The sequence below is a fragment of the Lichenostomus cassidix genome, chromosome 5, assembly GCF_008360975.1.
Source record: "Lichenostomus cassidix isolate B80296 chromosome 5, HeHo_3.0, whole genome shotgun sequence".
NCBI classification, from domain to species: domain Eukaryota; kingdom Metazoa; phylum Chordata; class Aves; order Passeriformes; family Meliphagidae; genus Lichenostomus; species Lichenostomus cassidix.
This window is the reverse complement of record NC_139486.1, coordinates 21915956-21936789: the sequence shown is the minus strand read 5'-3', so window position 1 is coordinate 21936789 and position 20834 is coordinate 21915956. Positions and strand designations below refer to the sequence as shown.

The following is a 20834-nucleotide window of genomic DNA, read 5'->3' as shown; positions in this document are numbered from 1 at the left end:
CAGCAAGGACAGGGCATGACAGAGGAGTCAGTCAACACTGGTGCTACCCTGACTCCTGTTCCTGGTGGGAAAGCAAAGCCTGGACATTTGCTGACGCTGCCTCAGGTTCTTTTAGATGTAACTGGTCACACAGAGAGGTTGATATGAAGAAGAGGAATGTAGCATGCAGCTGGTGGTAACTTCAGCTATGTCAGTGCACCTCCACTCGTGATGGAATCCTACACATGCAAGGATTTGCGCTAAGTGGGCCAAGCAAAGTTAGCTTCTAATTGTAATCAAAATGCACTTCAGTTAGCTCATCTGAAGCAAATGTTTGTGATCATTTGGGGGTTTATAGTGCTGATAAGCTGATCACTGGTCACAGATGCTTGAGTAAAGACTGTACTTGAATACAGACAAGGAGTACTACGTACACTTTTTGGGCACAGCATGGAACAGAGCGAAAATTGTGCTTATTAAGCTGCTAAAATTCCAGTTACTTGTGAATTTGGACCATCTCTTATGGGTTAGCATTTGATGATTTCTCAAGCTGTGCAAGAGGCCAGCTGTTCACACCAGTGAGAATCCAGAACCAGGGAGGATGTGACAGAGCCTAAGGAGTGGGCAAAAATGCAGCTCAAAGTGCTGGGAACGTGGAGAAAAGCAGGCAGCATGTAACAGAAGTGTGTGAGGAGGGGAGGGCACACCCCTAAGCAGTCAGGATTGCAGGTGCCTCCATCCCCGCACTGCCACAGGGATGGTTTTAAAGCAGAACCAGTTCCCATAGCAACAGCACCTACCAGAGCTGCCAGCCATCAGGATGCAGCTCCCGAGGTAGGTAAAGAGCAAGGCTGAGGTACATCTGCACAAACCCCACCGGCAGCACAAAGCCCTGTCCCAGGCCAGCTGTGCAGCTCCCAGGCCAGTTTTCCCTATAAGCAGGATGGCCAAGAGCTCTTCACTCAAGTTCCCAATGAAAGCTGAATCAGCTGAACAGCAGTTCCTGATTTGAAGCAATACTTAACTGATTTACTGATTCCCAGGATATTAAGATACTGAGCTAAATTTTATGGTGTAGTGGGACAGGTCAGAGGACAGGAGAACATGCAAAAGCATCCTCAGCAGAAAATAACAGAGGGATCCCCCTTTTCTGACATATTTCCAGATAAGTGCTTTTCTTTGCCCTTGCACCTGCCTTTCTGTCTTGCTTTTAACTTCTTCTGCTTCTCTGCTGTTGCATTTTGTTATTACTGTCCCTTCCAGTGCTCCAGCAAAATCTTCTGCTTTGTAGGCATGATGCCAATGAAAACTGATGTTTACCTGCTCTAGTAGGGTTCATTTTCTTGCTTACACAGTTCACACTTTCTCACAGAGAGAAAGAAGTTGTGGAAGAGGGAGGCTGCCATTACCAGGATTAAATGTCAGACACCTGAGAAAGCTGACACTGAAGAAGTGATGGAGGCAGTTCCTCGTGAACAGGTGGCTACATCATAAAACCTCTCCCACTTGATGATATCCAGCCCCAGGCTGGCAGCCTTGGTAGAAAGGCCAGTGGCCAAATGGGTCAGAGATCTCTCATGCCAGGTGGGCGTCTGCTAGGTCTGAGCTGAGCTGTGCTGCAATGATTGAATGCACACTCTCACCTCTGCCTGCTTCTGCTCCTTCTCTGAGTCATCTTATCTGGACTGTGAATCTCATGTCTTTCAGCAGGATAGAATTCATCCTACACTGAACACCAGGGATAAAAAATACAGGGAAATTGTTAGGGTCTGATAAACAAACATTTTCAGGAACAATTTCATCTTACTGACTGTGGAAATTTGTGACAGTTCTGAGCTCAGGCAAATCAAGCAAACTGCTCATTCTGATACTGTGAGAGAAAGCAGCAGCAGCCAGACAAATGGAAAGATCGACAGTTAATTGGAAATGTTACATCTGCTGTTTATGCAAAAGGCATAAATATTTATATCCTGAAGGCTGACTTTTGGGTTTGCTCCTCAGTAGGAAGATATTTACATTTTGAATAAAGACTTTTTTCTTTCTCCTTCTCAGTAAACGTGAGCAGTTTATTATTCCTTTAAACAGAAATCCGTAGCCAAGTCCTCCAGTTCTGTTAGTTACATGCATGCAAATTCCCTTGGCTTCAACAGAAATTACAGGTGTGTGCAGATAGTGGCATCCATCTCCCTTTTTATTATAGACAGAAAGAGGGTAGTGAGACTGAAACAAAAGGGCAGAAACTGTGATCACAAAAAGGCAGAAAATGCAGTGACAATTCAAAGGCACCTGAGATAATAAACTGCTTTTCTAAATCTGCTTTTGGTAAGAAAATAATGTTTACACTGTGAAAGATTTTATAACATTAGCTGTTGATATAGAGTAAGGAAAGAAATACTTGAAAAATTGAAGTACAACACTACATTAAATTAAGCTGCCTTCACCACAGTGTGATGAGTGAACCAGCTAACAAAAGTATTTACATATGCCGTGATTCTAGAAAAGCCAGGAAAATATGCTGAACTACAGCAATATTAAGAAAACCAACCAAAAGTCAGTTACCCTGCAAACTATTTTGTGCCCTGTCTGGCCTCCACATCTCCTGCTTCTCTTTGCTGTTCTTTGCCCCTGTACATACTGAGCCAGGCTTCCTCTGTCCCCCATCCTGTCCCATACTGCTGTGCCAACTGCACTGCCCCCAGCTTGCTCACCCTCATATCCTGTGGTCTCTCTTCCTGCTCCACCCTGTCTTCTCATCTCTGCCTGCTTCCATCCTTTTTTTCTACCTCAAACTTCACCTGCTGTCCTACTCACCTCTCACTGCATTTTATTTTACCACACACAGGTGGCTCCAGCATCCTCCCTCACCACTGCCATTTCCCAGTTTGAGGCTCTCCTGCCTCACCTTTCCCTATTACTTCCTCTATTCCTGTCATCTTCTCTCTCCATCTGCTCTCTTCTCTTCGCCCAGTCCCAGTGTCAGCCCTTGTGTCTGCCCTGTTACATTCTCAGAAGACCCCCAAACCCACACATCTCTGTGTGGATGCTGAAGCTGTTTGCCTTAGTCACTTCTATAGCATCATTCATTTTTCATTTTAATCATTCCCTCTGATTAACTGTAACATCAAAGCTAAAAAAGAGTTACAGATAAACAATAACAAAAGGCTCTGATGAGATGTAGGATGTTGTGGATTCCTCTCTTTAGTACTTATGAAACACACTGGCCCTAAAGGCCAGAACACACATTGCAGTGCTGCCACGCATCCAGCCATTGCTTGGATGATCCTATACTTAAGCCTTGGACATCTCAAACAGTGCTTCTTGCCCCCTATTTAATGGTAAAAACTATGCCTCTTGCAGGGACAAGATATTCAAATAAGGATATTATATCCTTATTTGAAAGTACTTGTATGAAACATGGTTAGCTTTATAGAAGGCGAGCCTGAAGTGAAAGAGAGGGATACCTGATGGGAGTACTGATTTGTGCCTCTGTGACACACAGCGGCCAGTGCAGAGCATTCACATTCCCAAAGGGTCAGCAAACCAGGCCAGGGTAGGGTGGAATTTACTTTACTTTCACCTCCTTTCTAGCAATCGCTGGATCACCTTCAATGACTTCTTCCTTGCCTCTCAAAAAAAAAAAAAAAAAAAAGGCAAAGCATCAAGATCATTGAGAGGATGTTTGCATTCTCCTCTGGTTTGCCCCTTGTTTCTGAGATCCTTGAATCTCACAGCAAGATTTTATTTTCGTTTAAGGGAATTTTTGTGTGTGTTTTAAAATGCTTTGTCCTCTGGGACTGTTTTTTCTGGCTCCCATCGTTTCTGTTTCCATGGCAACTACAGCTGGCTCAGATGTGCAGTTGCCATGGCAACTGTCTGGTCCTCCTTTCAAACGATGCATTGAAATGGGAATGATATTTGCATCCCCAATGCTGTATGGAACAAATCTCTTTCACCACACATGGGGAAGACATAAGACAACTGTATAAAATCAGCACAAAATCCAATTTAAATCCTCTCAGAGAGGGTTTTAGACAGTTGGCGATATGAGAGAATTGCAAAGAAATTGGGCTTTTCCATTCAAGGGCTTAGGGGGAGGCTGGCACTTGACTGGCATTTTTGAAGTCTGTTCTGGGCAAAGCAGTATGCTTGCAAATACCCACATGGGAGGAACACAAGATATTCCAGGAACAGCTAATTCATGTAAAAGTGACCACATCTTACTTTCTATAAGATCTTACGATAAGTTATTATGGTTTAAGAAACACATTGTAAAATGTACCTCAGTATTTCATCCTTAAGAACAGATCAGAGATGCATTACTCATGATTTTATCTTGGATATGACTAATGTTAGGATGCCTGGGACCCTCTTAGATATGTACTGTTACAGATTCACAGAATAATAACACATGTCCAACACATGTCCCCCTCTCCCCATGCATCATGTGGGAGGTGCCCTGCAGATGCATGGCAACACCACAAGGCACCATAACTCTGCCTGCACATCACAAAACATAGTACCTGAGGTGTGTTTCTCTTCTGTGACATTGGGCAAAAAGGTGACAGTGGTAGGATTTATTGTGTGGCATGTGTAGGGGCTTTGTTTTTAACTTCCTGGTGTCATCTATATGTGCCTGCATTCACTTTGTTGTTTGTCTTCTTCTTTGTTTTTCTTTTTTTTTTATCTTGTTGCTACTGTTAGGACAAATTGGGAAGAAAGGCATAGGCAGGTCTCTCTGCAAGGCTCTGCTGGGTCTGTCCTCTTCACTTGTCTTCTGTAGCTTCCCTAAGGATTTTGGTGTTCGTAACAGGTTAACAAAAGACAACAGCTGTGCAATGGAGTACTGTGGGGAAAATGAGTGTATTTCCTTGGGGAAGCAAGGAGTTGGCACCTCTCTTTTACACCATCAGCAGCTGTCCCTGTGCTATCTTGGGCTTTGTCATGCTGCTGGGCTGAACACGATCTCCTGGAGGGGTGCAGTTGAATCTGAATGTTTTGCTTTCCAGATGAGCACTATCCCGGCTGCCTTGCTTGCAATAGTCACAGTCCAAAAGACTGAATACCTGAATTAGTGAATGGCTTTGAGGTGAGGTAACTTTGGTACTTTCCCATCAGCCAAAGCAATTTAAAACCAGTGCTGTTAGTAGAAAGGAGTGGGAAGGTGCAGGAATAATTAAAGAGCAAAAATTACCACAGGGTCTGAGCAGCTGCTGCTAATTATTTATCTGCAGCATACAGGCCTAGCTTCTTTTAAGGCACAGGGCATATACAGTACACCTTCTTTTTAAACAGTTTTACCCTATAATGTTTCATCCACTTCCACTGCTGTCTCCAGAACTTATTTGGTCCCATTAACCAACAGAACACTGTAGACAGTCATGAGCAAATTTATTCTACTATCTAATGTCAGAGGAAGATCATTATCCTTACTAGATAAACAAGACATATAAAAGCCAGGAAACTTGCCTAAATCCAGGTGGTCTACAAGAGCACAGGGACTGGTACTCAGGAGGCCCTCTACTTAAGCATTGCATCCATTCAGTGAAACCATGGTTCCTTATTGTTTCATTTGTGCCCAGAGCTTTTAAGCAGTAACACCTCTGCCATTCAAATACAGTAAAAGCCTCCATGTGTAAATAACAGGTCAAAATAAATTTCTGAATAAGGTGCTAAATTCTGCATGGCTTTCCTTCCTCATTTTGGGTATTTTCAACAAAACTCACCTGTCACTCAAGAGTGATGGAATCAATATGTTTTTCCATCATTTATGTTGGAAGGAGCACCGTAATACAACACTCCTTCAATTACAGAAGATGGAATCAATACATTTCACCTCCATTTATGTGGTTAAGGTCTAAGTCAGCATGGCCCACCCTGTATTTATGGGGGTGGCCTTAATACAGCTCACTTTCATTTAATGGGGAGGAACTAATATGTCTTGCTTTCACTTATGGGGGGTGGGAAGAAAAGAATCAATAAATCCACCATTATTTATTGGGAGGGATCTATAGATCTCACCTTGATTTACTGGGGAGATCAATATCTCAACCTTCATTAAAGGGGGTAGTAAGTTGGACTAAATAAGGTCCATCTGCCTTTAGAACAAATTGACAGCATATGTCTCTCCATGTATGTGGAGATGGTACACTATGGCCTTCGTATATATAAGGTTTGGACACCATATGGTTCACCAGCTAACAGGGATACAGGCATTTCAACTCAACAGTAGGACTGGGAAGACAAGGGCAGGTTCCATACAGTGGGATTGTGGACTCTGCATGGTAGACCTTCCTGACTTAGAAATCTGTCTATGCTTTCCCATTTAGGAAGGACAAAGATTCCATTTGTATTAAAGTGTGTAGAAGCCCCTGGATTCAGTGTAATATATTTTCCTTTACTGAAGACAGTCTAAAGGCAGTTCTTCATTCATGCACAGGTAGATTTGGTGGGCTCCCTCATTTACAAAAGCTGGATTCACTGTTCCTTATCATGCTTAATAGGGAGCTAATATGAACTGTACATTAACTGTAGGAGCAGAGAAAGGGGTTTGATGTATTCCAGGATGACAACATTATAGCAGCCTATCTGAATGTCTGAGAAGGAAATGCTTTTTTACAGCTCCTCAGAGCACAGTGAAGCAAAAGGTACTGGGTATATTGCTATGAAGGAAAGGGAAGATGCACAAGAACCCAAGCTACTTTTATATCAGGTCTGCTACTGGCATCATTTTTCTTTGCAGCATCACACAGTCTGCAGAAAAAGCTGATCTCACCGCATTTTAGAGCTGCTACTTCAGGCTGCTTCAGGCTTCTTGTCTTTGTCTCCAAAAGACACTAATCACCACCCTTCATATCACCCTCCCTCAAAAGAGCTCAAAGCACAGCTGAAGAGTGTGACTTGTCCTTTAATCACCTATTAAGCATCTAACACCACAGGACTCTTGTGGCCACCACAGCAGGGAGCCTTTCATATTTAGGCTACTTATTTGATAGGAGCTCAGATTACCCGTGAGTGACCAGAAGTAAATGATAGTTGATGCAGCCAGGGGGTTTGCATGATATGAGTTAGGGGGCTTCAGTACAATCCCCAGAGGAGATATGTCAGAACAACTTACGAAAAAATATCAACCCAAGTGCCCACCTTGCTGGGTTTCTCAGCGTGAAGCCTGTGGACTGAAAGGACCCCAGAAATTGAACTGCCCTGTCACTTTTCATTATGTGCAACAGCTGCACAACATACAAGCACCTGCAGCTCCCATTTCAAGGTGAAAAGATAAAAAGCAAATAGAGACTTGAATATCACCATAGAAATACAGTGTATTGAAAACATGACAATCCCTGCTGACCTCTCCTTTTTCCCAGGCAAAAAGAGGAAATGGGCAAGCATGAGGTGAGGAATTAAAAGCAGACTGGTTTTGACTCAAGCTAGCTGCTTCTTTTGGCTGGTGAAAGGGTGCAGCAGATTTCTAGGAGGCAGATGGGATATGCCTTTTCCATCCCTGAAGTAGCAGGAATGTTTATTTTCATTACTGCATTGCATCAGCACCACTGCTTCTCCATCCTGGCTGCTTGTAGTGCTGTAGTTAAAATTGTGTGTGTCTCTGTGCAAAAGGACTTTTCTGCCTTTTTGTAGGATACTGGGTTAGCTAAGTAGACAGATAGAATGTGAGAATGCCTATTTGCACACAGAGTATTTCTCTTACAAACAGGATAAATCCACAGTGTGTCCTTCTCTTCCAAGGCTCTAATGCTTCCTTATGCTCTTGTCCTCAAAGACATTACCACTTCCCTTTTTTAGTTTCTTTTCAATCCAAGATATAACATCAGTATTTCTGAATCTCCCCTGTTTTATGCCCTAATGTCCTGGCTTTGCCCCCTGCCTTACTTCTGTTTCTCTCTGGGGTCTTTCTTTAAGATGCTCTTCCTTAGACCTCCTGGTAAGCTTCTCAATATTGTCAAAGAATACTAACATCTTTCAGTCACATCTATAAATATATGTAATGTTATATCTCTTCCTAGTCTAATACAATGATAGATTAGAGAGTCATTCAGTATGTCCCCCTTTTTTCTTGAAGCTTTCTGAGAAATCTTTAGCAGCTATGGATGGATGGATGAGTTCTGATGCTACTGAATTCTTGAGGCACACAATACAGGCAGAGTCTCCCATCACTACTCAAATGAACTCGTGGAATGTGATTTGGAATAGGACCAGCCATGTGGAGGGGATCCAACAGGATACCTCAGAAATTATTGCAAATTCCAACCAGAACTGGAATAAAGCAAGGGAAGGAATAAGAACATCCTCCTTAGGGCAGAAGTGTGCCTTAATTACAGAATGTAAGAGACCACACGGTATGATGATGGGCTTGTTAGAAGAATCTGAATTAATATGCAGCTCTTAGATGCTGCTTTTTGTTAGAAGAATTCAAAGTGCTTCACCAGTGGCACAAAAATGATGATATTTAGCCAAAACCAGCCAGTGGCAGGACCACAAATGGAAACCAGCTGTCATAAGCATCCTGGGAGAGTGTGCTAGTTCCTAGCCATACTTTCTCCCATAACTGGAATAAGAAATGAGTTCAGCTTCTTGCATGCACCAACTGTAAATAAGTAGAAGGACACATATGAATTCTTTCAGGAGTCACTTGTTGCTGTTGTGCCGCTAGCAGAGAAGTAGAAACCCAGGGTCTCAGGCAAGAAAAGAGAGACTTTATTATTTTGATCTCCATATATATAGACTTTTCACAGGTCACCCAGATTGGTCAGTCAGAAACCTCCCCCTAGGCCTAATTGGCCAGGCCTGAACTGCCCAAATCTCGAGACCCTGTTTGCAAAAACATCCAAACTTTATCTTTGTTTATAAAACACAGCAAAATGTTCTCATGAGAAAGAGCTGTGCTAGCCACAGTCACTGTCATAAAAATATCTGTTTTCTGTAGTTCTACAAACCCTTCTCCCAGGAGTGCATGGTAAAGGCTACATGACAGAGATGCTCAGCATATGTTCTCCCCCGTGTTTCTGTCTTTGTCTACCATAGCAGCTACTGCAGCTTGGGCACAGCTTAGAGCAAGCCTAACCTGCAGAGAAGTCATTCCACTTCTAACTGAAAGCAACATCAATTCCTCTTCTTTGTCTTGGTGTGAGCAGATGAGCAAATTCAGAGCAGTGATTGAGAGGTGGTATTTTGTGATCCACAATGTATTTTAACACCTTTTCATCATGAGATGACCATGCAGGCTTTTTGCACTCTTCCCATATCTATTTGATTGTGCTTTCAGTAGCTGTAAACAGGGACACAATAACAGTCTTCCGTCTGCACGGAGTCTTGTTCTGCATTATTCATACATTGCCTTCCTGTTTCACACACTTATGTCAGTCTTCACTCAAGCAAAATTCATGCTAAATGATTCACACTCCCTTTCTCTATGTGTGTCTTTCTCTTTTTCTCTGTCTTTGAAATGGGAATGAGAAAAAAATTGTAAAGAAACCCCCCTGTGATTAGAATTCTATCTCCTTTTTTCCTTCTTGCCTCCTCAGCTAGACCCCAATTCTCAGTTATATCTGTATCTGGTCTCTTGATTTTAGTGTCTGATGCAGAAGAAAATGGAGCAGAGGAGCCACCATTAAAGGTAAAAAGTCTCATCAGTATTGTCCCGTTATACACTAATTAATCCTAATTTCTGAGATTAAAGAAAGAAACTCCCCATATGTATATAGTCTTTGCTGCTGCCAGAGATCCATCTTCTCTTTTTCCTTTCCCTGCCCTGCCCTGAGGACATTTGCCCTGAGAAGCTTCCACTGGTATCTTAGGAGCATTCAGGTTGCTCCAGGGCACTTGCTGGGTGCTTGCAGTTCTATTTTGCTTTCATTACTTGTTATTCATATGGGATTAATAGAAGGGCCAGCAAGAAGGCATACGTTATGGCATTCTGTGTACAGGAATGAAACCCAGCTTTGTGGTTAGTCTTTTTCGACTTGCACATGATGCAGCTGAATGTCTTAACCTGCAGTTGCCTGACTGTAACTCTCCAACATTACATCAAGAGATGACTGAGGTGCTAGTGATGGGCTGAAGAAAGCAAGCAAGGATTGCTGGGGCCGGTTTTCACAGTTCACCCCACAGGGAAGGTATCAAAACCAGAATGATTTTACATTACTATACGTGCCAGTTTCCAAGACTGCATTTTTTCTGTCTTAATATGGCTAAAAGGTTGCAATCATTCCCCTCAGAGCAGAAATCCCTACTGTCATCTATGATTTACATCATGCTCAATGCACTCTTAAGCACTGCATCAGGGGATGTACTCTAAGTGCACTGAGAAACTGAAACTACTGTTGAATGCAGATGACTGCCAGCTGAATAGACTTTCTCACTGGGAATTACCAGTGCTTGCCAAACTGCAGTGGGTGGCCATTGCTTTTCTTGGGGAATGTGAAAGGCTCCTTTGGTTCATTACAGCCCTGAGTGAGACCAGTGTAACTGAGAGATACCTACCTCCCACCGAGATCCTGCAGTGCTGTAGCCAGCAGAGACACTTCTGCTGATGCCCTGCCTGTACAGACAAAGGGACTGAGTGCTTCTGGCAGGGCAAACTGCATAAAAGAGTCTTAGTTTAGGGTTTTTCCCTCCTTCTGGTCCTGAAATATATTTGGTTTTTTTACATTTCATCTGTTGCATTTTAGTGTCTGCTACAAAAGCGACCTACTTTACTGGACCTCTGGAGCATGAACTTTCCTTCTAGAATCCAGCAGTTAAGTCCAACTATTCTGTTACCTTCTTTCTGACAGAAACTGGCCTGTGTCAGAGGATTATGGGGAAGGTGGAGACACACCACTGATGAAGGATGGTTTAAGTACGAGAATTATTTCAGTAATGCAGGCAGAATTTTGCTTTGTGGAGACTTTGTAATGTTACTGAGAAATTACACTTTGTGAAGATTTTCAGTATATGTACTTCTTAGCTAGAAACAAAGCAGGTGTGGCTTTTTGCATTGAGAAGGGTAGAAAATAAAGCAATAAATAAAGCAAATGGGTTTTTTTCTGATATTGATAGTAAATGCTCTATCATCTTTCTTATATTCTTTCTGATTAAAGCCTTTTGAAACAACATGAACTTTTTTTTGTGGTCTTTACAGTTTAGATGCCTGTAAACACATCACGATGCTTTTCCACATTAGCCAATTTTTCTAGCAACATCAGCCAGAGGAAGCTGTCTGCTGCCAAGGAAGCTCTGCAATTGCGAAACTCTGAAGAAAGACACACCAAGAGGAATGGGAATTGTTTTATTCCTTCACACACCAAGACGAAGGGGAAATGTTTTATCCCCTCCCAACCCTGCCCCATTCTGTGCAACTTCATTTTCAGAGCAATGATTATTCTGACATCTGGGTATGCTCAGTTGGGCTTGCTCTTGCTGGACTATATCAATCAGACCTAGCCTCTGTTGCTCATGATGCAATTTCTGAGTGGCTTCTTGGCTCAGTTCAGGTGTGGGATCCTCTTTTTTTGGGTTAGGACCAGCTTCATCCTGGTCTCCAACAATGCGTGGAACAGTTTCCTGGCCCTGCCTTTCTCTGCAATCCCTACATCTGGCAGTTTCTTTGGGGTGAAGAGGGAATACTGACATTTGTGATGCTTTGTTTCCCACAGCACCTCTTTTTGCACCCAGAAGTCCTCCAGAGACCCAAATCCATCTTTCACACTGTGAAGCAATGCTGGTGAAGGGGAGGGACTGCAGACTGATTTCCAGGGGACTGCACTGCTCATCAAAGGGACTGTATCCAGGCAACCTGCTTCCCCTGCCTGAGACAAGGACACACAGCTGGGACTTTGGAAGACTATGAAGAAGCTACTGTAAAGAGTGGGCTGCACGGGGGCAGTGGGGGAAACGGTGCAGAGGGGAGCCATGTTATTTTGAGCAGGTTTCTTCTGCCGTGGCATCTTCATGACACTGAACCTGGCTGCAGTAGCCAACAGAGCCACCCAGCTGCTCCCTTCCCAGTCCCCACCAAGAGATGGGAAAAGGAGCAGCTTTTTCATTCTCCCACAGGATGGGCATGGGGAAAGGCTTGCCCTGCCTTTTGCAGGAGCTATTCCCCAGCTCCTGAGGGAAGAGTAGGGTAGATAACCATGCCTCCTAGGGCACAGTGAGAAAAAGTCCTGCATTGTTTGGAAAGCTCAAATCCTGCACTATAATGGATGGACAGACACACTCAGGCAGAATATGCTGTGAGACATCAGAGTGACCCATGCTGAAGTCTTCAGACAAGCACCTCAGGAGTTAGAACTTTCTTTATTGCATTGCTTTCTAGCTCACCTGGTGCACTGAGTTTTAGATCCTGCACACCTGCTCTGACCAAGGTCCTAGGATTTGGGCCCACCTGACCTCACCTGGTGCTTTACCAGCCAGGAGCCAGGGTGGGCTGCCAACAGCTCTGCAAAGCACAGGAAAAGCCTCTCCACAACTGTCTCGATTCTCTCCCCAAAGATGAAGACTTGACTTTCTCCAGAACCCAGCACGTTCTTGTTTGTCAGCAGTTCACCAGCAAGTCCCATCCAATGGCAAAGTAGAAGGTATATCCTTTAAGTGGAGCTGCCTATATGTCTTCTCCTGGCACCTTTAGAGTGTGGGCCTGGCTTTGATGTTTAGGGACTCCACAGGGGAAGAGGAAGTCCACAGCCCTTTGGTGAGAGATCCTCCAGGCTTCCTATCTGAGGGAAGTAAAATTGCCCTTTTTCCTGTTTCCTCTTTTTCTCAGTCATGCTCAAATAGTGCCTATCACCCTTCACCTCAATTAGTCCCCTTTGTTTACCACAACTCTATTGTATCTCCCCATGTCTCTTCCTACTCTTCCTTTACTGTCTCCTCTTCCCTCCTTCATATAGTTTTTCAGATCTGAGCCCCATCTGCCTGGACTGGCAAGACTACTTAATAAGCACAGCTAGGCAAGGAGGGGCTCCTACCCACGGCTCAGGCATTTCCTGACCTTTCAAGTGCCTCTCTCGGAGGAGTACCTCCGTTGCCTGCCCTTTGACTTTTTTCAGTGCTTTCTAACCTGTGACCGAGTAGCTTACAAAGTGCCGTTTGCCAAGAGGAGAGAAATGAACTGGGGGGAGGAAGGGGAGCGCCAGGGGGCTTGGAAAAAACATTAAGGAGCTAAAAATAACCATGGGTCAACTCTGAATGAGCCTGAGGCACTTCTCCTCCCCCTGCCCCCAGCTGATGCCGCAGTCAAAGAGCGGACAAGCAGCCGTGAAGAATTCTGACTGTCTTCAGAAGCGGCTCCTCTCCCTTCCCTCAGGGCATGCCTGCTGCCAGGACGGTGATTGCTACACTGCTATAGAAAGAGGAAAACAAAACAAATGAAAAGGAATCTGCCCCAAAATAACCCCTCTGCCTCCTGGCACCACGTCAGCCACAGAAAATTTCGTGAACCACAGATGTTAGGCAGGAAAAGACCTATTAGTTCCCATCGAGTCTCCATCCAGGAAGTGAGAGAAGGAGAAGTTAGTGCCAGATTATCCCCTCCAGACTATTTCAGTCAAGTATATCAGATAGGAAATTCTCTTTACATCAAATAGACAGAGACACAGCTCTCAACAGCCTCCACTTTGAACACACTGACACCCCTTCAGGTATTCATCCGGGTCTGATTCAGAACGGCACATAGGGATGAAGCAAAGAAAATTACAAAGCACCATGACATAACATCTGGTGTTTGGTTAAGATCTAACTAAGGAACTAAAAAGAAAGTTATTGTCCTAACCCATGACTTGCATGAGGAAATTTCAGCAGCTTATATGAGAATTAAGAAGGAGTAAGAAACACAAAGCAGAGGCAAGTGTTTCTAATGTGTTTGGGGAAAGCAGCAGTACTAATTTAAACAAACTACAAATAATATTTTAAAGACCTACATATAAGTGTAAAGATAGCAGAAGCCAGCAGAGGTAAGAAATGCGTGTGCAGCAATCCAGTCTTTAACTCTCATTTCCCTTCTCTCAGATCCTGCCTATTCAGTATACCAGACATCCTAAAGTATTCAGCAAATGAGGATATCATCAGACTTCCTTCCAGTCCAGTGAATTAAATGAAACACAGATTTCAATGTCTAGTTTCTCTCTCCAGTCTTCTTACAGCCTGAGCTTATGCACGAGGGATTTAGGACTACTAGAAGGCTTGATGTTTTTTCAAATGCATGTCCTACTAAAGATCGTGCCTTGCACCCACAGCACCTTGCCACCAGATTTCATAGCTGTAAGCTGACAAGTGAGAAATATCAGTATGCAGATATAATGAATTGTGATCCAGATTCCATAGGAGAGTGCTTTATGATTGCTGATGGTTTTCCCAGTTTCATGGATGTTCCTGTGACCTTTCTGCTGTCACTCATCTTACTTATCCATTCTTCTTGTTATCTTCTATACCATCTTCTTGTCTGTCCCTGCCATCCAACTTCTGCTCCCCTCATGCTTTGAAACTTTAGACAGAGAGCTTAAGATAGGAGCCAAATGATACAAGCCAGGTAGGGAGGATGGAGGCAATAGTGATGAGAAGCATGATCACACAGATTTGCCGTGTATGGTGCTATATGCTGGGATTAATTTAAAGGTCTGGGGAGCTTTGTTTATCGAACTATTTACAGTATAAAAAATAAATAAGCAGCTCTGCAATGGAGAGGGGAAGTTGGTGAGATCCTCACAATTTTTGTGAATTCCCCTCCCTTTGACAGTAAAATGAAAAAGAATAAAATTGGCTACAGAATTGGCTACTTCCCATGTGTCATCAGCCTGTACAATCAGAGAGGAAAACAGGAAGTTTGGCCAAGATGAGACTTCCCAGCTCTCAGAGTGAGGACATTCCCACTGCATTCCCTGCACTCTTTTCTAACAGAGCTGCTGACACCTGTGCACATTCAGTGATATGACATAAGGTGGGGGAAACTGAACCAAATCCATCCAGGGACTTGCAGTCAGATAACTCAGCTAGCTACCTCTTAAGGCAGTACTAGCTCCTACAGAGCACACAAAAGGGATGAAACGGCCCAAGAGTCATGGTGAGGGAGATGATAAACTGTTACAGTGAACAGGCATAGAGGACCTAAGAGAAGGATGTGGAGTCTCCGGTGACAAAGCCCCGGGAACAATTCAGCTAACATTTGCCAGGAATACTATCATGTGGGGAATAAGGAGATGAATGGAATGATCTAATCCTACCTTCCAATCCTGTGACCAATGTAACTAATTTCAGACATTGGTTTAAAAGGTAGTCTGCAGGATGCTCTTACAAGATGCTTCACGAGTTCATTTTCTCTTGTGTCTTAAAGGGAGCCTTCTGGCTTAAAGAAAGTACTGCTTGACACGGCTAGGGAAGTGCAGAGCTGAAGCTGAATCTGTGAGAAAATCCCTACTCGGCAGCACCTTTATTTTCAGTTCCCAGCACCTGACGTTGGAACGCTGCCATTCTCCTCTAATCCCAGAGCACAAACCAGACCAGCCTTTTCCCACTGCAATCTCCCTTAAGATACCATCATTGCCTTTTTTCAGAAAGGCAACCTGAACTGTATCAATGAGCACTCCTGGTGTCCAGCAGAGAAGTGTGACTCATTCTTTCTTTGTTACAGTCACAAAAGCCACAATAGGACATGTTGCCCCTGATGGCAGGAGACAGGAGAGGATGACCCAGAAGGTCATCCTAGAGAGGCCTTTCTTCCAGTCCTGTGTTGCTTGTCCAGCAAAACTGAGAGAAAAACAATGCTTTCAATGTTGAGAGAGAGGATCAAGAGACTTTAATTTGTCCTTGCCTTGCCACTCACTGTGTAGGGTTTAATGTATCCCTTCCATTACTTTACCTATAAAACATGGGCACTAAAACACACTAAACACAAGGAAACTGTAGAATTCAATGAATGGATAATTGCGTATCTCAGGATCAAAGTATGCATTTTCAATTAACTGAAAATATCATTCTCTCTTGCCAACCAGCCTTTTTAAAGAACCTTCATTGCTCAGAAAGAAACATATAAAACACAGTAGCAGTACACATTATTAAATTAGTAATTAATCCTACAATTCTAAATGCCAGTGTATTTATAATCTGCCAGTTGGTTTGGTTTCTAGGTGAGGCAGGCACAGTATTGAACACAAATTAATGAAATCAAATACTTTACACGACCTATTTCTGATTTGGAGTGCTACAGATGATTTCCAAAATAATATCATTAGCAGAACAACATATGGCTTGCCATGTTTAGGAGGTTTTCACTGCTGCAGGTGCTGATACTGTTTGGGATCCCCAAGACAAAAGATGTTACATAAGTACCAATGCAAAAGTACTTCATCGGTTTCTCTCGCAAACAAAACCCTAAAGGCTTTCTGCATACTTTGCATAGTTATTTATTACTATTTTTATTAGAACTGATTTTTAAAAGTTAAGTAATATATTAATTATTATTATAATTATTATTCCAGATTCTCTGATATATTTCCTTTAAGATGGGACCTGAATCCCAGTGACTACCTCCCAGTTTGGCAGTTCTATCTTCTCCCACTTCTCTCCAGTTTCAGCTGAATATAATCTGATTCCTTCCATAACAGACTATGAAAGTTTTAGTCTGTACTGTTAAATAATTGTGATTAAGTATTTTAATAATTGTATCATGTTCAGCCCTAAGAATTACTGTATTTCAACAATGGGATAAGCAATTTCTGTATTTTATTTTTAAACACTTGGCATATTTCAAATTAAAATGCTTACCTAAAGAGTTAATTTCAAATATTTGCACTTAGTGATCTTTATCCCTTCTCTTTTAATTTCTTTCTAGTCCAGATCCCCTGGTCTAAGTGGGAGGGAAGATTACAGAACTCAAAGTGTTTTTAAGCTACTTAAATACTTCAGTAATTCTGGGGCTAGTGGCAGGTCAGTTTAGCTCCTGGGGATCATGCCAGTGGCATCACCTACACAAACAGGGAAGAAGATGGGACCTGCTAGAAGATGGGACCTGCAGATCTAAGCATTCATGGGCCAGATGAAATCATCCACCAAACTAAGATGGGGAAGCACAGCTGCAGAATGAAAGGGCAGCAGCTGCAAGAACTGAAGATTTCCAGAGGCAGTTTTTAACCGCTGGTTTGAGAATCAGCTGTGATTTCAACAGCCACATCTACCCAACTGGACTGAACCACCTCCAGCACAGAAAAAGCCTCAGGGAGAAGATGAAAGTTTAATTAATTAATGCTTGTAAAATGCTTTGAGACCCTCAGATGGAACACACTAGAGAAGTAGGAAGACTTAATTATTTTTACCACCAATATTATGGGGGGGCCATTGATAATATCTTATTTAGGTGCTATAGTCCTTTCATTCTTTTTAGGTTGGATCTGATCGGCATGTGGTATCTGAGACCCAAGAACAGCCAGCAGAAACAGTGAAATTATAATCTCAAGCATTTGGTTTGTAAAAATACCTTTTCAGGGATACATGCTCAACATTATGTCAGACCTGCTGCTAAAAAGTAATTGACCTACAGCATGAGTACACCTTAAACCAGTTAGTTGTGCCTCTGTCTCCTGCCACAGTAGCTCTTTTTCCCTTATTTCCTTTTACATGATTTTGCAACAGGAAATGTAGCTATTAGCTAAATGGCAGCAAAATAGTCATAATGACATTATCAGAGTTAACCTGCTGAATAAGCACAATGAGATACTGGCTAGTTTAGCAGGACAGGTAAACAGACTCCAGATCCTTTCACCTCCATGTCACCAGGTCCAGCCCAGTCTAGATTGATAATTGCAAAAATGCCATTTGACACCTTTTGGGCACTCCAGACAAAATGAACTGGGCAAGGGAACGATGGAAAAATCTCAGCCCAAGTCCCAGTGGGACCAGTATCAACACTACAAATGGCACTGCTTGCCAGGTCAGAAAAGAGGCCATTGCATTCCTCGGGCACATTACTTCCAGGAGGGAAGGAGAAATAATGTCAAGACCATGTTAAAGAAAGTTGCCTTGTCCTGCATATACCTTTTAGATTCCAAAATTAACGGAATGCCTTCCATCATAAAAAAACCCCACTTTAAAGAGCAGAGGTGAGAAAGTGGGTATCAGTCAGACAGAGAGTGTTATTAACAGGCAGTTTCCCAAAAGTAGCTGCTTTAGGAGTGTGCTTCAGGAAAGAAATGGGAAGTACTGCAGGTAACAATGTGTTGTAGAAACTCCACGTAACTAAAATACATCTATCTGCACCCCTGCACAGTATCCATCCCTGGTTTGTTTGCTGCAGGAAGCACAACCCATTTGGAATGAAATTCAGTGGAATGAGTAACTGACTGTCAAAGTTACAGTCTCTTAGACACGCTTGAGTCTTTGCTATAACACTTGGGCACTACTTGTCCTTCATATATTTTTTGTTTTGATACTCTGATGAGGTGCCCCTTCAGATGTTCTTGTAAATACTGCAGTCAGCATGGATCCTACTGCAGTTGCACATGTACCTCATATGAACAAGTCTGGATTTGTTAAGCAACTGTGTTTGGCATATCACAGAATTTTAGAAAATTAATTGCTGCAAAATTATGGAACTAAAACTGAGGGCTTGGATTTGCAGCAAAGCTACCCTGAACTTTATCTCCGATGATAAAGAGATAAACCACTTTCTGACATTCACAAGGAAGGTTAACAGAGAGATAATTCAGCTGATCTTTGTCCATGGTTCCTTATGGGATCCATATCTGATTAATTATATGTGCATGGTATAAATAGCTGTGGGTTTTCCTAAAAGGTGCAAGACCTATGAAGTTTCTTGGTACTGCAGAAGTCCAAAGATAAGCAGTTAGGACTCACTATTTTCTTGCATCTGTAGTGGTTTGAATTCAGGATGAAATGGGTTTACTCCTTGTAACTCCCTGTCCTGTCTGACAGGATGAGGAAATTCCCAGTTTTGAAGCTCAAGCACAGCAGCATAAACAAAATGCTGTGTAACCACTGCCGTGACAGGATGAACAGAAGGAAGGCCCCAGCCACACTCCTCAAGAGGAGAACAGGAGCACCTAGACGGCCATAGCTCCTCCACAGCCACATTAATGTGTAGACATACAACCCTGAACCAAGCCCAAATTACAGTTAGACCTTTCTACCGGATGAAGAATTGAAGCATGGAGGAAGAGACACCCAGATTCAAAAGCTATTTGGACACCTAATTATGCAGATAGATGCCAACTAGTATTTTCAGAAAATACTGGTCAGCAGCTAAGAGATCAGTAAAAATCTGCCCTAAATCAGCCTACAGCCAAGCAGAAAATCACAGGCATCAAAGACAGAGAGGTCACCATAGGAACAGCAAGCTACTGGGTGTCAGCTGCTCTGAAGGAAACACCCTGGTGCACACTTCTCTCATTTGGTAAAGGTGAAGTAGTGTAAGGCAGCTTGTCTGTCAACAGACAGGAATGAACTGTCTCAAGTTTAGTGTGACATAAAAGTGTGTAAATGGATATGGCACTGCTAGTCTCTCGATACAGAGACTTACAGGCAGAGCATTACAGTTCCTAGAAAGAAATCCAACAAACTCAGAAAATAAAACATTCTGACCTACTTTCACCTCCACTAACCTAGTCCTTCCTTAAAAGCTTAAGTAGATACATTCACTTGTTGCTAGGCTCTCAGCAGCAGGATTTGAAGTCCCAGGATTCCAGTTATGCTTAGCAAAGAAGCATGTAATGGTGCCCTGGATACAGACATTGTCTTTCACCCCCACTCTCACCAACAGGAGGACTGATAGCTTTGAATGCTTTTGCTGCCCTAAGTTGAGCTCAGCTTTTGTGAAAGCCTGTAAGCAGAGAGATGGGTCTCCGAGCACCCAGAACAAAGCCCACTAAACCTTCACGGGTCACAGCAAGGCCTTTCAGAGCTGGGGTCACCACTGAACTTTGGCTAAATCAGTCTGACCAGCTTATCATGAATGAGGATGATAACATGGTAGTGTCTGACTAACCAGGGACATGGATATGCAATGGGTGATGGTGAGGCTAAAAATGCAGATGTACTTGACCTTTCTTCTTGGATCCTCTGAGGACTTGCAACTCACACCCTGTCTGAGAGCACTGGTGACCTGGCCTCAGAGATGGAAAGGCAAGAGGAGATGCACAGGATTTTAACAACAAAGTGTGTTTGTAGTTCCACTAGAGCTGAATCCAGGAAATGTCATTGTTCACAGCATGGGCCATGACCGCCGCAGCCTGCTTTGGAGGCAGTGACCTCTGTCAAATGGTGACAGAACTCAGCTCCTAGGTTCAGCTTAATCCTGACCTGCAGCTCCACCTTTTAGCCCCCGGCTTCCCAAATCGCTTTGACAAGACACTGAACTCCTGACCTACAGAATCCTCTTTTAGTCCAGTCCTTATCCCCCTCTGTCTCTATCATTTCATCACCCTGAGCTCTGCCAAAGCCTCTCACTCTAGATCTGTGACACCTTTCTTATTCCAATACTAAATATGTTAGCAATGCCGTTCTCACCAGTAAACTCCTCTCCCCGACCCTTGCCAACACTCCTTGACCCTTACAGTACCAGTTTTGTTAGCCACATTGACGGGTTAAACTACACCCCTCCCAATTTGAAGTGCCTCTGCTACTACAATTCAGGGCTCGCCCTTCCTCCAGCTGTGCTGATGCACCTCCCTCCTAAGAGGCACTCAGCATACTTTATTCTTAATGGCTACAGCCTGCAAAGATGCTGAAACAGGAAGCGCAACCTTGGGAATGCAAATTCCATGTGTTTGTGAAGTCAATGCAAGCCATTTCCTTCCCCAGTCCCTCCTCCCTCCACAGGCGTGCAAGCTGCAGCTAATAGGAAAACACACAGGCAC

General features: G+C 43.2%; 1 long non-coding RNA gene across 1 annotated transcript; it reads left to right on the top strand.

Annotated features, from left to right (window-relative positions):
• Positions 1 to 8897: 8897 nt before the first annotated feature.
• Positions 8898 to 16637, top strand: LOC146436117 (uncharacterized). Its single transcript, XR_014852530.1, has 3 exons — positions 8898 to 9607; positions 10662 to 10729; positions 11114 to 16637. It is a non-coding gene; the product is annotated as an uncharacterized LOC146436117 (long non-coding RNA).
• Positions 16638 to 20834: the final 4197 nt, after the last annotated feature.